Consider the following 13,183-nt stretch of genomic DNA (forward strand, 5'->3'; position numbering starts at 1 on the left):
GGCTTGACTCTTCCGTTTGCATACCAAACACGGAAATTATGTTTGTTTCGTATTTAATGTTTTTTGTCTGTGTGTCTTCTTTTTGGTTTTCTTTTGTATTGTCTTGTCGTGTTAGTTTTGTTTTGTTTTCTTTTCACTTCCCAAACCCGGAAATCATGTTCGCTCACTGTGTCACGTGGATGAAGATTACTGACACAATGCTTTCAACACGGCCAATACAATGTTCTCAATGGCCCCTTTGTAAGTCTCTTGCTTCGTCGTCTTAAATACCGAGCAAGGAAACGAAAATATCCTGTGGTCACTATTTACGTAAGAAAAGAAGAGTAATATAATGCCTTCAAAAGTCCCAATACAATGCTTTTAATAGTTACAATACATGATTTTCAATAGTCACTTTGTAGTTTCTTATTTCCAATGAAAATGGATATTATGTTAGGTCATTATGTTACGTGAAAGAAAGGACTATAATGTTTTAAATTGTCGTAATGCAGTGATTTCAGTACTTAAAATAGAATGTGTCCGTTGGTAGGTTCTAAAAAGGGGGAAGAGGAAGGGAAAAGGGGTAGAAGATGAGAGAGAGAGAGAGAGAGAGAGAGAGAGAGAGAGAGAGAGAGAGAGAGAGAGAGAGAGAGAGAGAGAGAGAAAATTACCATCCAAACAAGACGGGACTCTTCTCGATCATTATTTAACGCGAGGAGGAATGCAAGACCTCCACGACTCCACATAAAATACTTTCAAGTCACAGTTTAATGCCTTCAGTTGTTCCTGCTTGGGTCCCTAGTCTCGTTGTCACTCACTGAATTACCAAAGAAGACGAAAATGACCTCTAATCCGTGTAAGAAGGAAGACAACGTAAGGCAATGCAAGTCATCAAAACAGTTTAAGGCAGACAAAAAGGTGAGGGACTTGAGACTGTGTTCAGAACTAGAGCATTTGACGGGTTAGGAAAAGAGAAACACTTACTACTGATGCTGCTACTGCTTTCACTACTACTACTACTACTACTACTACTTCTTCTACTTCTACTACTACTACTACTACTACTACTACTACTACTACTACTACTACTGCTACTACCACTACTATTACCACTACTACCACCACCACCACTACTACTACTACTATACTACTACTACTACTACTACTACTACTACTACTACTACTACTACTACTGCTGTTGTTTCCTGTTTGGTAATTAGTGAAGCAGAGATAATGTGTATAATTGTTACTAAGAGAGAGAGAGAGAGAGAGCAAGTGGTCTATATTCGGAGTCAACATCAGTCAAGGTCAAACGAGTCAGGAAATTGCTTCATAAGTGTTTAATCATATTTTTTTCTTCACACCTCCGCCTGTAGCGCCGGTAGGCTTTCTTCAGGGGCCTGGTGGTCGGCCCTAAGCCCGTCATGGCGCAGACAATTTTTTATAGTGGCGCCAGCTATGCTTGGCTCATGCTGCCCCCCGGAACTCATTCTTGATTCACTTGAACGGTTTCTTCTAGAGTCCGGGTTGCCGGGTGGTCTTCTGGACAGCGTGTGGGTAGTCTTGGGCCACTCGGCGGTGACTGAAAGATCCCAGGTGGTACCGTGGGGATTCGAACCGATGTTTTCCATGGCGCCGTGAATGTTAGGCCCGCACGCTAACCACTCAGCCACCACCTACCCAATTCCATTCCATTTGCTTCAAGTAGAAAAGTTAATGCGCCTAAACACACACACACACACACACACACACACACACACACACACACACACACACACACACACACACACACACACACACACACACACACACGCACACACTTCCTGACCTATTCAAGTACTTCCTGATCTTTTAACTTCCCTCAAGAATCAAGAAGAATAAGATTAAGAAACACTGACTCAGTTTCGTCCCGTTTTCGTTAGATGAACAAAAAGTATATTCACTAAAAACACGGAGGTATGCTGCTCAAGTACTTCCTCCTCCCTCTACTTCCCTTTACTTCCCTTTACTCTATTGCTTCCTGATCCCTTACCTTCCTCTACTTTTCTTTTCTTCCCTTTACTTCCCTTTACTTCCCTTTACTCTATTGCTTCCTGATCCCTTACCTTCCTCTACTTTTCTTTTCTTTCCTTTTCTTCCCTTTACTTCCCTTTACGCTATTGCTTCCTGATCCCTTACCTTCCTCTACTTTTCTTTTCTTCCCTTTACTTCCCTTTACTTCCCTTTACTTTATTGCTTCTTGATCCTTTACCTTCCTTTACTTCCCTTTACTTCCCTTTACTTTATTGCTTCTTGATCCTTTACCTTCCTTTACTTTCCTTTTCATCCCTTTACCTCGCCTTACTTTGCTCTCCTCCCTTTATTTCACTATACTTAACTTATTTTTACTTCTCTTTATTTCCTCTTTTCTTCCCTTTTCTTCCCTTTACTTTCCCTTACTTCTCTTTTCCTCCCTTTTAACTCCCTTTCCTCCCTTTCCCTTTATTTCTCTTTACTTATCTTTTCCTCTCTCTCCCTGCCCTTCCTTTCCTTTCTTCCCTTTCCTTCCCTTTTCTTCCCTTACTTCCTAAACACACACACACACACACACACAGGAGACTCAAACCCAAAATCATGTAAAATCCAACTTGGCACACTGGTTAGCACGCTCGACTCACAACACAGAGGTCACGGGTTCGATTCCCAAAGGCGTATAACCCAAGACCTTCAGACCCGGGCTACATGAGCTTGATATTAAGTTCAGGAAGAATAAATTACTCTCTCTCTCTCTCTCTCTCTCTCTCGTTCTCTTTTTCTTTCTCCCTGTCTTTCTTGTTATCTCTCTCTCTCTCTCTCTCTCTCTCTCTCTCTCTCTCTCTCTCTCTCTCTCTCTCTCTCTCTCTCTCTCTCTCTCTCTCTCTCTCTCTCTCTCTCTCTCTCTCTCTCTCTCTCTCTCTCTCTCTCTCTCTCTCTCTCTCTCTCTCTCTCTCTCTCATTTTTTATATTTTGTTCTCTCTTCTCTCTTTTTTGCTTTAGTTCCCTCTTTCTTTTGTTCTCTTTTACTCCTGTTCTCTTTCGTTCTCCTTTATAATCTCGTTCTCTTTCGTTCTCCCATTCTTTTTTTCTCTAGTTCTCCTGTTCTCTCGTTTTTATCTCGTTCGCTCTTTCTCTCTTCCGTTCTCTCTCTCTCTCTCTCTCTCTCTCTCTCTCTCTCTCTCTCTCTCTCTCTCTCTCTCTCTCTCTCTCTCTCTCTCTCTCTCTCTCTCTCTCTCTCTCATTCGCTTCCGTTTTTACCCATTTTCCTTCCTATTCTCTCTCTCTCGTACCCTAACTTGAAAACGACATCACCAGCAACAAGCAAGCGAGCAGGGCAGCGAAGGCCAACCAGCTCACCCCCGGACGGACCTAATTTAAAAGCCCCAAAGCTCTCCTCATTTATACGTCGAAAAAGCGTGTTCTTGGCATTAGGGGAGGGGTGGTCAGGGGTGGGGGGTGGGAAGGGGGGTACGGGTGGTGGCGGATGGCTGATGTGAAGGTCAGTTCGAGCCCCGCGGAGTCGATCTTTGGCTTCACAGTTAGTGGTGGGTTGGATTCGACTGTGAACGGACCTGAAGTAACTGGGAGGGAGAGAGAGAGAGAGGAAAAGAGCGAGATAGTGAGAGAAAAAAGAAAGAGAAATTTGAATTATCCACCCACTCACTCACTCACTCACTCACTCACTCACTTAATTCCGCATCGTTTGTCTGTCTGTTTATCTCCCCGGCTGTCTGTGTGTCTGTCTGTCTGTCTGTTCCGTGTAGTGAAGCAACGGGAAACGCACATCAAGGAAACATACAGGAACGGAAGCGAAACGGACAGTAAACAGGACAGAAAGAACGGCATAGGAAACTTGAAACTGACTGAAGCGAAAGAAACGGACAGAGATAAACAGACGCGGTAGAAGTGTGGTTTTCCAAGACAGAGGAAGTGTTGGTTTGCGAGGCGTTTCTTCTTCTTTTCCCGTGGACAGTAAGTGAAGTGTGGGTTTGGTTGTTGCTCCTGTGCTCTGCTCCGTCTCATTTTACTTTCTTCTTCCTCCTCCTCCTCCTCGTCCTCTTTTCCTCCTCCTCGTCCTCCTTTCTTCCTCCTCCTCGTATATGACATCTTGCTGCCAGAACTTTGCATATTATTATTTATTTTCTTCCATCCCATCCCATTCTTCTTATTTCCTATTTTCTTTCCTTTCCTTCCCTTGTTATCCCTTCCATTCTCCTCCTATCCTCTCATATCCCTGCCCTTTCCCTCCTTTGCAATCCTATCGTTTACCTTCCCTTGTTTTCAGCCATTCTTTCTTTTCCCTTCCTTTCTTATCTAAACGTTTTTTCTTTCCTCTCATATTCCTGTCCCTTTCCCTCCTTTGCAATCCTGTCGTTTACCTCCCTTATTTTTCAGCCATTCTTTCTTTTCCCTTCCTTTCTTATCTAAACTTTTTTTGGTGCTGCTGGTCAGTTCTCTTGATGGGCACCTTGGACGGCCCCAACCCTATAGTGGTGCGGGCGGATTTTATTTATAGTGGCTGCCTTGGTATATGACTTGCTTGGCCCATGCTGTCCCTCGGTGCTCCATTTGACCGAAGTCGCTGAAATTTGGGTTGACTGAAGATCTTTGCAGCATGTGGGTAATTTTCCGACGCTCAGTGATGGTTGAAAATCGTTTGCGTCCTATGGTGGGATTCGAACCTAGGCCCCCGGGATCACCACGTCCGCACGCTGACCACTCGGCCACCGCCTCCCCTTCAGCTCCTTTCCCATCCTGCTCTTTCCCTTCCCTGACATTCCCTTCACTCCACTCCCATTCCCTTCCCTTCAGCTCCTTTCCCATCCTGTTCTTTCCCTTCGCTGACATTCCCTCCTCCTATTCCTTTCCTTCAGCTCCTTTCCCATCCTGTTCTTTCCTTCCTGACATTCCCTTCACTCCTCCTATTCCCTTCCCTTCAGCTCCTTCATTCCCTTCCATTCCCTTCAGCTCCTTTCCCATCCTGTTCTTTCCCTTCCTGACATTCCTTCACTCCACTCCCATTCCCTTCCCTTCAGCTCCTTTCCCATCCCGTTCTTTCCCTTCCCTGACATTCCCTTCCTCCACTCCTATTCCCTTCCATTCAGCTCCTGGCCCATACTGGTCTTTCCCTTCCCTGACATTCCCTTCACTCCACTCCTATTCCCTTCCCTTCAGCTCCTTTCCCATCCTGCTCTTTCCCATCCCTGACATTCCCTTCACTCCACTCCCATTCCCTTCCCTTCAGCTCCTTTCCCATCCCGTTCTTTCCCTTCCTGACATTCCCTTCCTCCTCCCATTCCCTTCCCTTCAGCTCCTTTCCCATCCTGCTCTTTCCCTTCCTGACATTCCTTCCTCCACCTATTCCCTTCCCTTCAGCTCCTTTCCCATCCCGTTCTTTCCCTTCCCTGACATTCCCTTCACTCCACTCCCATTCCCTTCCCTTCAGCTCCTTTCCCATCCCGTTCTTTCCCTTCCCTGACATTCCCTTCACTCCACTCCCATTCCCTTCCCTTCAGCTCCTTTCCCATCCTTCAGCTCCTTTCCCATCCGTTCTTTACTTCCTGACATTCCTTCCTCCTCCTATTCCCTTCCCTTCAGCTCCTTTCCCATCCTGTTCTTTCCCTTCGCTGACATTCCCTTCACTCCACTCCTATTCCTTTCCCTTCAGCTCCTTTCCCATCCTGTTCTTTCCCTTCCCTGACATTCCCTTCACTCCACTCCTATTCCCTTCCCTTCAGCTCCTTTCCCATCCTGTTCTTTCCCTTCCCTGACATTCCCTTCACTCCACTCCTATTCCCTTCCCTTCAGCTCCTTTCCCATCCCGTTCTTTCCCTTCCCTGACATTCCCTTCACTCCACTCCTATTCCCTTCCCTTCAGCTCCTTTCCTATCCTGTTCTTTCCCTTCCCTGACATTCCCTTCACTCTACCTCTATTCCCTTCCCTTCAGCTCCTTTCCTATCCTGTTCTTTCCCTTCCCTGACATTCCCTTCACTCCACTCCTATTCTCCTCCTGATCAAGGGCTGTATTTTAAAACACCTTCGCTTCTCACATCGACTATTTTTAAAGGTCAAAGAGGGGATCAATCGGGTTTTCATGAGTGTTTTTAAGGTTCATGGCACAGAAGAAGGGTCAAACTACCACCAGGCTCATAAAACTACCCCTGGAAAGGTCTACAGGTCCCACGAAAGCCATGTCAAATATGTGACCTTGGGCGACGAAATGTTTTAAAATACGACCCCAAGCCTTTTTTTCCCCTTCCTCCTTACCCCTTAAAAAATATCTCCCACTGAGTAAAAACAACCAAAAAACAATCAGCCACAAATCAATTATTTCCGCGTGTAACACTGTGCCAAACCACACCTGGGGGGGGGAGGGGGGGAGGGGAGGGGGAGGGGGGGAGACACGGAACCAATGAGCTTTTGTTCTTAACCAGCGACCGAGGAAGTCCTGTCTGTCTGTCTGTCTGTCTGTCTGTCTTTGTTTCTCGTCTCTATTCGCTATTCCTATCTCTCTCTCTCTCTCTCTCTCTCTCTCTCTCTCTCTCTCTCTCTCTCTCTCTCTCTCTCTCTCTCTCTCTCTCTCTCTCTCTCTCTCTCTCTCTCTCTCTCTCTCTCTCTCTCTCTCTCTCTCTCTCTCTCGTTTCTCAAAGTCAACTAACTGTTAAATTACCTTCGTCTGTCTCGTAGTGTTCGTTTATGGTGTCAAACTGATTTTTTTTATCATTATTATTATTATTATTATTATTATTATTATTATTATTATTATTATTATTATTATTATTATTATTATTATTATTATTATTAATTTTTTTTTTTACATTATTATTATTTCTGCTACTACTACTACTACTACAACTACTACTACTACTACTATTACTACTACTACCACCACCACCACTACTACCACTACTACTTTGTTTTTCTTGTTACTGCTATCAGATTTTTTTTGCGGTGGTGGTGGTGATGGTGAAGGTGGTGATGGTGATGGTGATATAAGATGGTGTATACTTTAGTGGTGTTGGTAATGATTAAGTGTATTAGGGAAGATGGAGGTGTTGGTGGTGATGATGGTGGTGGTGGTGATGATGATGGTGATGGTGATGATGGTGGTGGTGGTGATGATGGTGGTGGTGGTGATGATGGTGGTGGTGATGATGGTGGTGATGGTGATGATGATGGTGGTGGTGATGATGGTGGTGATGATGGTGGTGGTGGTGATGATGGTGGTGGTTGTGATGGTGATGATGGTGGTGGTGATGGTGGTGGTGGTGATGATGGTGGTGGTGGTGATGATGATGGTGGTGGTGATGATGGTGGTGGTGGTGATGGTGGTGATGATGATGGTGGTGGTGGTGATGATGGTAGTGATGATGATGGTATGTGAGGGTGGTGGGTTAAGTTCCTATCTCTCTCTCTCTCTCTCTCTCTCTCTCTCTCTCTCTCTCTCTCTCTCTCTCTCTCTCTCTCTCTCTCTCTCTCTCTCTCTCTCTCTCTCTCTCTCTCTCTCTCTCTCTCTCTCTCTCTCTCTCTCTCTCTCTCTCTCTCTCTCTCTCTCTCTCTCTCTCTCTCTCTCAATCCTCTCTTCCTCCTATTTTTTTCGTTCTATTTTATTTTTTCCTTCTTTCACATTGACCTTTTCTCATTTCCCGTTGGTGGTGTGTGGCAAGGTGTGTGTGTGTGTGTGTGTGTGTGTGTGTGTGTGTGTGTGTGTGTGTGACCTTGAGATCTAGGCGGAATAGGAAGTCAATGAATGCGGATGATAATAATAATAATAATGATAATAATAATAATAATAATAATAATAATAATAATAATAATAATAATAATAATAATAATAATAAGGATGAGGATGAGAAGACAAAGAGTGAGAAAAAAATAGTAAGAAAGATGTGATAAGGAAATGGAGGAGGAGGAGTAGGAAGAGGAAAATAGAAAGAAAGGAGAATGTAAAAAAATATAGAAAATGTAAAAAAAGGAAGAGATTCAGAGATAAGGGAAAAAATACAAGCATCTCATCCTTAAAGAAAATATAGAAAATATAAAAAAAGGAAGAGATTCAGAGATAAGTGAAAAAATACCAGCATCTCATCCTTAAAGAAAATATAGAAAATGTAAAAAAAAGGAAGAAATAAAGAGATAAGTGAAAAAATACCAGCATCTCATCCTTAAAGAAAATATAGAAAATGTAAAAAAAAGGAAGAGGTTCAGAGATAAGGGAAAAAATACAAGCATCTCATCCTTAAAGAAAATATAGAAAATGTAAAAAAAGGAAGAGATTCAGAGATAAGGGAAAAATACCAGCATCCCATCCTTACCACAGCGCCTCCTTACCTTACCTTACCTTACCTTACCTTACCTTACCTTACCTTACCGACGTGCCGCATCCAGGACTTCGGCAACCATGAAGCGCCACCTGATTCTGTCTCATGTCAACTGCAACAACTCAGCAGGCTTAACCCGGTAGCAGCGTGGATCATGTTTCTTAAAGGCCCCTCTAAGCGAATTTATGAGAAAAAATCATCACTCACGCACACCATTTCATAATATATATCAACGCATTTGTGATCAATTTATCCATCATCTATTTTGAGGGGTTATATCATGGCACAAATTTGGCCCGCTGCTGGTACCCGGTAAAGCCACAAATTTGGTCCGTTGCTGCTACCGGGTTAAGATGTCCTCCCGCCACTCTCGTTAGTCGTCACAGCATCCATAAATTTATCTCTCTGTCTTCCTCTTGCTCCTCGTCCTTCCACCGTCCCAGTCAACACTACAGCCTCCATCTCCTTCCTTCTCATCACATCTCCGAGAAATCTCAAATCTCCATCTCATTCCTCCTTATCACATCTCCGAGAAATCTCAAATCTCTATCTCCTTCCTCCTCATCACATCTCCGAGAAATCTCAAATCACCATCTCATTCCTTCTCATCACATCTCCGAGAAATCTCAAATCACCATCTCCTTCCTTCTCATCACATCTCCGAGAAATCTCAAATCACCATCTCATTCCTTCTCATCACACGTCCGAAAAATCTCATTTGTCGTCACGTGTTATAAAATGTATACAACTCTCTCTCTTATTCTAAAAAGCGACATATTCATGGAACTACATAGACTTATTTAATGTTTACAGAATATTTTTTTTACAACAAAGGATACAGCTCAAGGACACAAAAAAATAAACAATAATAAAAAAAAAGCCCGGTACTCGCTGCTCCCAAAAAGAATCCAAAGAGGTTGCCGAAAGAGAGGTCAATTTCGGGATACATAGACAATATCAAATAGTAAATAGTTGACACAGGAGGGAGAGAGTCATGAGGGAGTGAGGGCGGTGCGGCACGCTGGGAGAGACTCAGTTGTCAGTCCCCGCCTACACAATTCTTATTTGTGTCAGACGATAGCAAGTAGTTAGAATAGTATTGGAATTCTTAGTATAGGAATAATGGAAAGTTGGTAATGTGGCCTCCCTAATAATTATGTAGTCTGTAATTGATATTTGAGTTCTTTTACAATAGAAAGTTACGTTGAAAAATATCAGTAGCATTGAAATATTTATATGCAAAAGGAAAAGGGCGACGGAGTTCAGGAGGAGGAGGAGAAGGAGGAGGAGGAGGAGGAGGAGGAGGAGAAGGAGGAGGAAGAGGAAGAAGAGGAACCATTAACACAATCCAACATGTAACACAATGACCAGAACATTCATTATTTCAACACTTTTTTAGCTAAATTTTCACTGCTTTGTTTGGCCTCCGCGAGCGAGTAAACTTTCGGTATTTTTCTACAAACGAATGGAAAGTGAAGGAAAAATGGACTGTTAGTGAATTGTAAAGACTGACAGCGATGTGTGTGTGTGTGTGTGTGTGTGTGTGTGTGTGTGTGTGTGTGTGTGTGTGTGTGTGTGTCCCTATTTGTGGGTCTGTTTGTCTGTTTCATGTCTGTCTGTTTGTCTGTTTCTACCACATCCTGACTCTTCCTCCTCCTCCTCATCCTCTTCTTCCTTCTCCTCTTTCTTCTCCCTTCGTATTCCTCCTCTTCCTCCTCCTTCTCCTTATCCTCCTCTTCTGCATCTTTTATTTACTTCTCATCCTCTTCTTCCTTCTCCTCTTTCTCCTCCCTTCGTATTCCTCCTCCTCCTCTTCCTTCTTCCTTCCCTTCTTTTTCCTCCTCCTTCTCCTTTCTCTTTTATTCTTCTTCCTCTTCCTCCTCTTCTTTCTTCTCGTTTTTCTCCTCTTTCTTCTTTATTTCCCTTCGTCATGGTCACATCCTGTTAGCTAAATGATGTCACTCTTCCTCCTCTTCCTCCTCCTCCTCCTCCTCCTCTTTCTTCTCCTCCTCCTCCTCCTCCTCTTATCCTTTCACGTCCCCTCTCGCTTTCTCTTCCCAAACCAAGGATTCTAAATAAGATGTCAAGTTTTTTTTATATTAGAGTTCCGGAATAGTGTGTGTCTCTCTCTCTCTCTCTCTCTCTCTCTCTCTCTCTCTCTCTCTCTCTCTCTCTCTCTCTCTCTCTCTCTCTCTCTCTCTCTCTCTCTCTCTCTCTCTCTCTCTCTCTCTCTCTCTCTCTCTCTCTCTCTCTCTCTCTCTCTCTCTCTCTCTCTCTCTCTCTCTCTCTCTCTCTCTCTCTCTCTCTCTCTCTCTCTCTCTCTCTCATCCATGACAAGCGTATCTAAAGTGAAAGCCAAAGCGATTTAAGCAGTTGGCACCCCTCCCACTCTCTCTCTCTCTCTCTCTCTCTCTCTCTCTCTCTCTCTCTCTCTCCACGGTTTCGCGCTCTTAAAAGAGAGAAAATGACGGAAAATTATTGACTTTCAGCGAGAGTTTGGAATCTTTGGCATGGAAGCGCTCTCTCTCTCTCTCTCTCTCTCTCTCTCTCTCTCTCTCTCTCTCTCTCTCTCTCTCTCTCTCTCTCTCTCTCTCTCTCTCTCTCTCTCTCTCTCTCTCTCTCTCTCTCTCTCTCTCTCATGCAGGTAAAAAAAAAGTACGAAAATGTGTGTGTATGTGTGTTTTTGAGAATCTGATTCACCTCCGCTCCCACAAGTGTCAACCATATTACCTGCCCAAGTTATGGTGGGGAGAGGGGGGAGGAAAGGGGAAGAGGGGAGGAGGAGGAGGAGGGGGGGAGGTACACCTGTCCATTTAAAGCACATGAACTTACCTAACCTTACCTTACCTCACCCCTCTCTCTCTCTCTCTCTCTCTCTCTCTCTCTCTCTCTCTCTCTCTCTCTCTCTCTCTCTCTCTCTCTCTCTCTCTCTCTCTCTCTCTCTCTCTCTCTCTCTCTCTCTCTCTCTCTCTCTCTCTCTCTCTCACTTTTAATTAACAGGAAGTCCAATAACAGGTTTAGGACGTGTCTTGTTAAGGTTACTGTTAGGTTAGGTCAGGTTAGGTCAGCTCATCATCATCATCATCATCGGCAGCAGCATTTTCAGCATTCTTAACAGCATCTTCTTCTTCTTCTTCTTGTTGCTCTTCTTCTTGTTCTTCTTGTTCTTGTTTTTGTTTTTGTTGTTGTTTTTGTTGTTGTTGTTGTTCTTGTTGCTGTTGTTATTGTTGTTGTTGTTGTTGTTGTTGTTGTTGTTGTTGTTGTTGTTGTTGTTGTTCTTCTTCTTCGGCGAGACAAACAAGTCCACCGGACCCGACGACTTGTCACCCAGGCTGGTCAAGAAACTCAAGCAGCAAATCCTCAAGCCACTCACCGCCATCTACAATCAGTCACTACAACAAAACAAAGTCCCGAAAGACTGGAAACAAGCGAACGTAACACCGATCTTCAAAAAGGGAGACAAAAGTGTGGCCCTAAACTACAGACCAATCAGCTTGACCTCAGTGGCCGGAAAAATCCTCGAGAAGATCATCAGAGACAAACTCGTTAGGTTCCTTGAAGACAACATCATTTCCGATGCTCAGCACGGTTTCAGGAATAAGCGCTCATGCTTAACCAATTTACTGGACTTCTTCCAAGGTATCTATGAAAACTGGGATAATCATATCCCCAGTGATGTTATATATCTAGATTTTCAAAAAGCCTTTGACAAAGTGCCACACGAAAGACTCCTCAAGAAACTCAAGTCGGCGGGATTAGGCGACAATCTGACAGCGTGGATCAAAGACTGGCTCACTGAAAGAAAACAACGAGTTGTACTCAACGGACAGGCATCCGAGTGGCTCCCGGTCACAAGTGGAGTGCCACAGGGGTCAGTGCTGGGACCCATACTCTTCATCATATATATCAACGACCTAGAACTTAGATTAAAATCCAATCTTTCAAAATTTGCCGACGACACAAAGATGGGTGGGAAGGCCCTCACGACGGCAGACTGCGAAATTATCCAAAGAGACCTGGACCTGATCACTCGGTGGTCGGAAAAATGGCAGATGTCCTTCAACACTACCAAATGTAAAGTAATGCATATCGGATCCAGAAACAGCAATCACACATACCACATGGGTGGCGAACCACTACATGTAGTGCAAGAGGAAAGAGACCTCGGGGTCACCATCAGCAGTGACTTGAAACAAACAAAACACTGCAAGTTCGCCTGTAAGAAATCCAATACAATGCTTGGGTTCATAGCGAGGAACTTCGAATACAAGACGCCGGGAGTTATGTTATCCTTGTACAATTCGCTGGTGAGGCCCCACCTGGAATACGCCGTGCAATTCTGGTCTCCAAATTACAGGAAAGACATTGAATTACTTGAGAGAGTACAGCGCCGCGCCACGAAGATGATACCATCACTGAGGACGAAACCCTATGAAGAGCGACTCGAGCGACTCAACCTCTTCACGTTGGAAAAGAGACGACTGCGGGGAGACATGATACAAGTCTTTAAGTACCTGAACAAGCTCAGCAACGTTGAGCACTCCAAACTCTTCACGCTACAAACTAACCTGAGAACAAGAAACAACGGAAAAACAATTCAAGCAAAGCGATGCAATACCGACATAGGCAGGAGTTATTTCTCGAATAGGGTTGTTCGCCACTGGAACAGCCTCCCTGCAGAAGTGGTTAGCGCAGAGACCATCAACTCCTTCAAGAAACGCATTGATCGCCACTTTGCTGCAACGGGAGTGAACTGAACATATCCAAGAGTAGGTACACAAGTGCTTTAATCCTTCCCTGCAAGCCACTCCTATGGCAAACGGATTGATTAAATCACTGAAAGCAGGCAGGCTAGCTAAGAGCCAAC

At 44.2% G+C, this 13,183-nt stretch overlaps 1 protein-coding gene across 5 annotated transcripts in view; it reads left to right on the forward strand.

Moving 5' to 3' along the window:
* Nucleotides 1-13,183, forward strand: part of LOC127002870 (serine protease 27-like) — a 98,030-nt gene that overhangs the window by 51,366 nt on the left and 33,481 nt on the right. For 4 of the 5 annotated variants that reach the window (XR_007756631.1, XM_050869111.1, XM_050869113.1 and 1 more), the window contains exon 1: nt 3,538-3,966. The exons of the other annotated variant lie outside the window; for it this stretch is intronic. The gene's annotated coding sequence lies outside the window, so the exon portion shown is untranslated. Of the gene's footprint in view, nt 1-3,537; nt 3,967-13,183 lie in introns of those variants that run through there. 5 annotated transcript variants of the gene reach the window in all.

The sequence above is a fragment of the Eriocheir sinensis genome, chromosome 24, assembly GCF_024679095.1.
Source record: "Eriocheir sinensis breed Jianghai 21 chromosome 24, ASM2467909v1, whole genome shotgun sequence".
NCBI lineage: Eukaryota > Metazoa > Arthropoda > Malacostraca > Decapoda > Varunidae > Eriocheir > Eriocheir sinensis.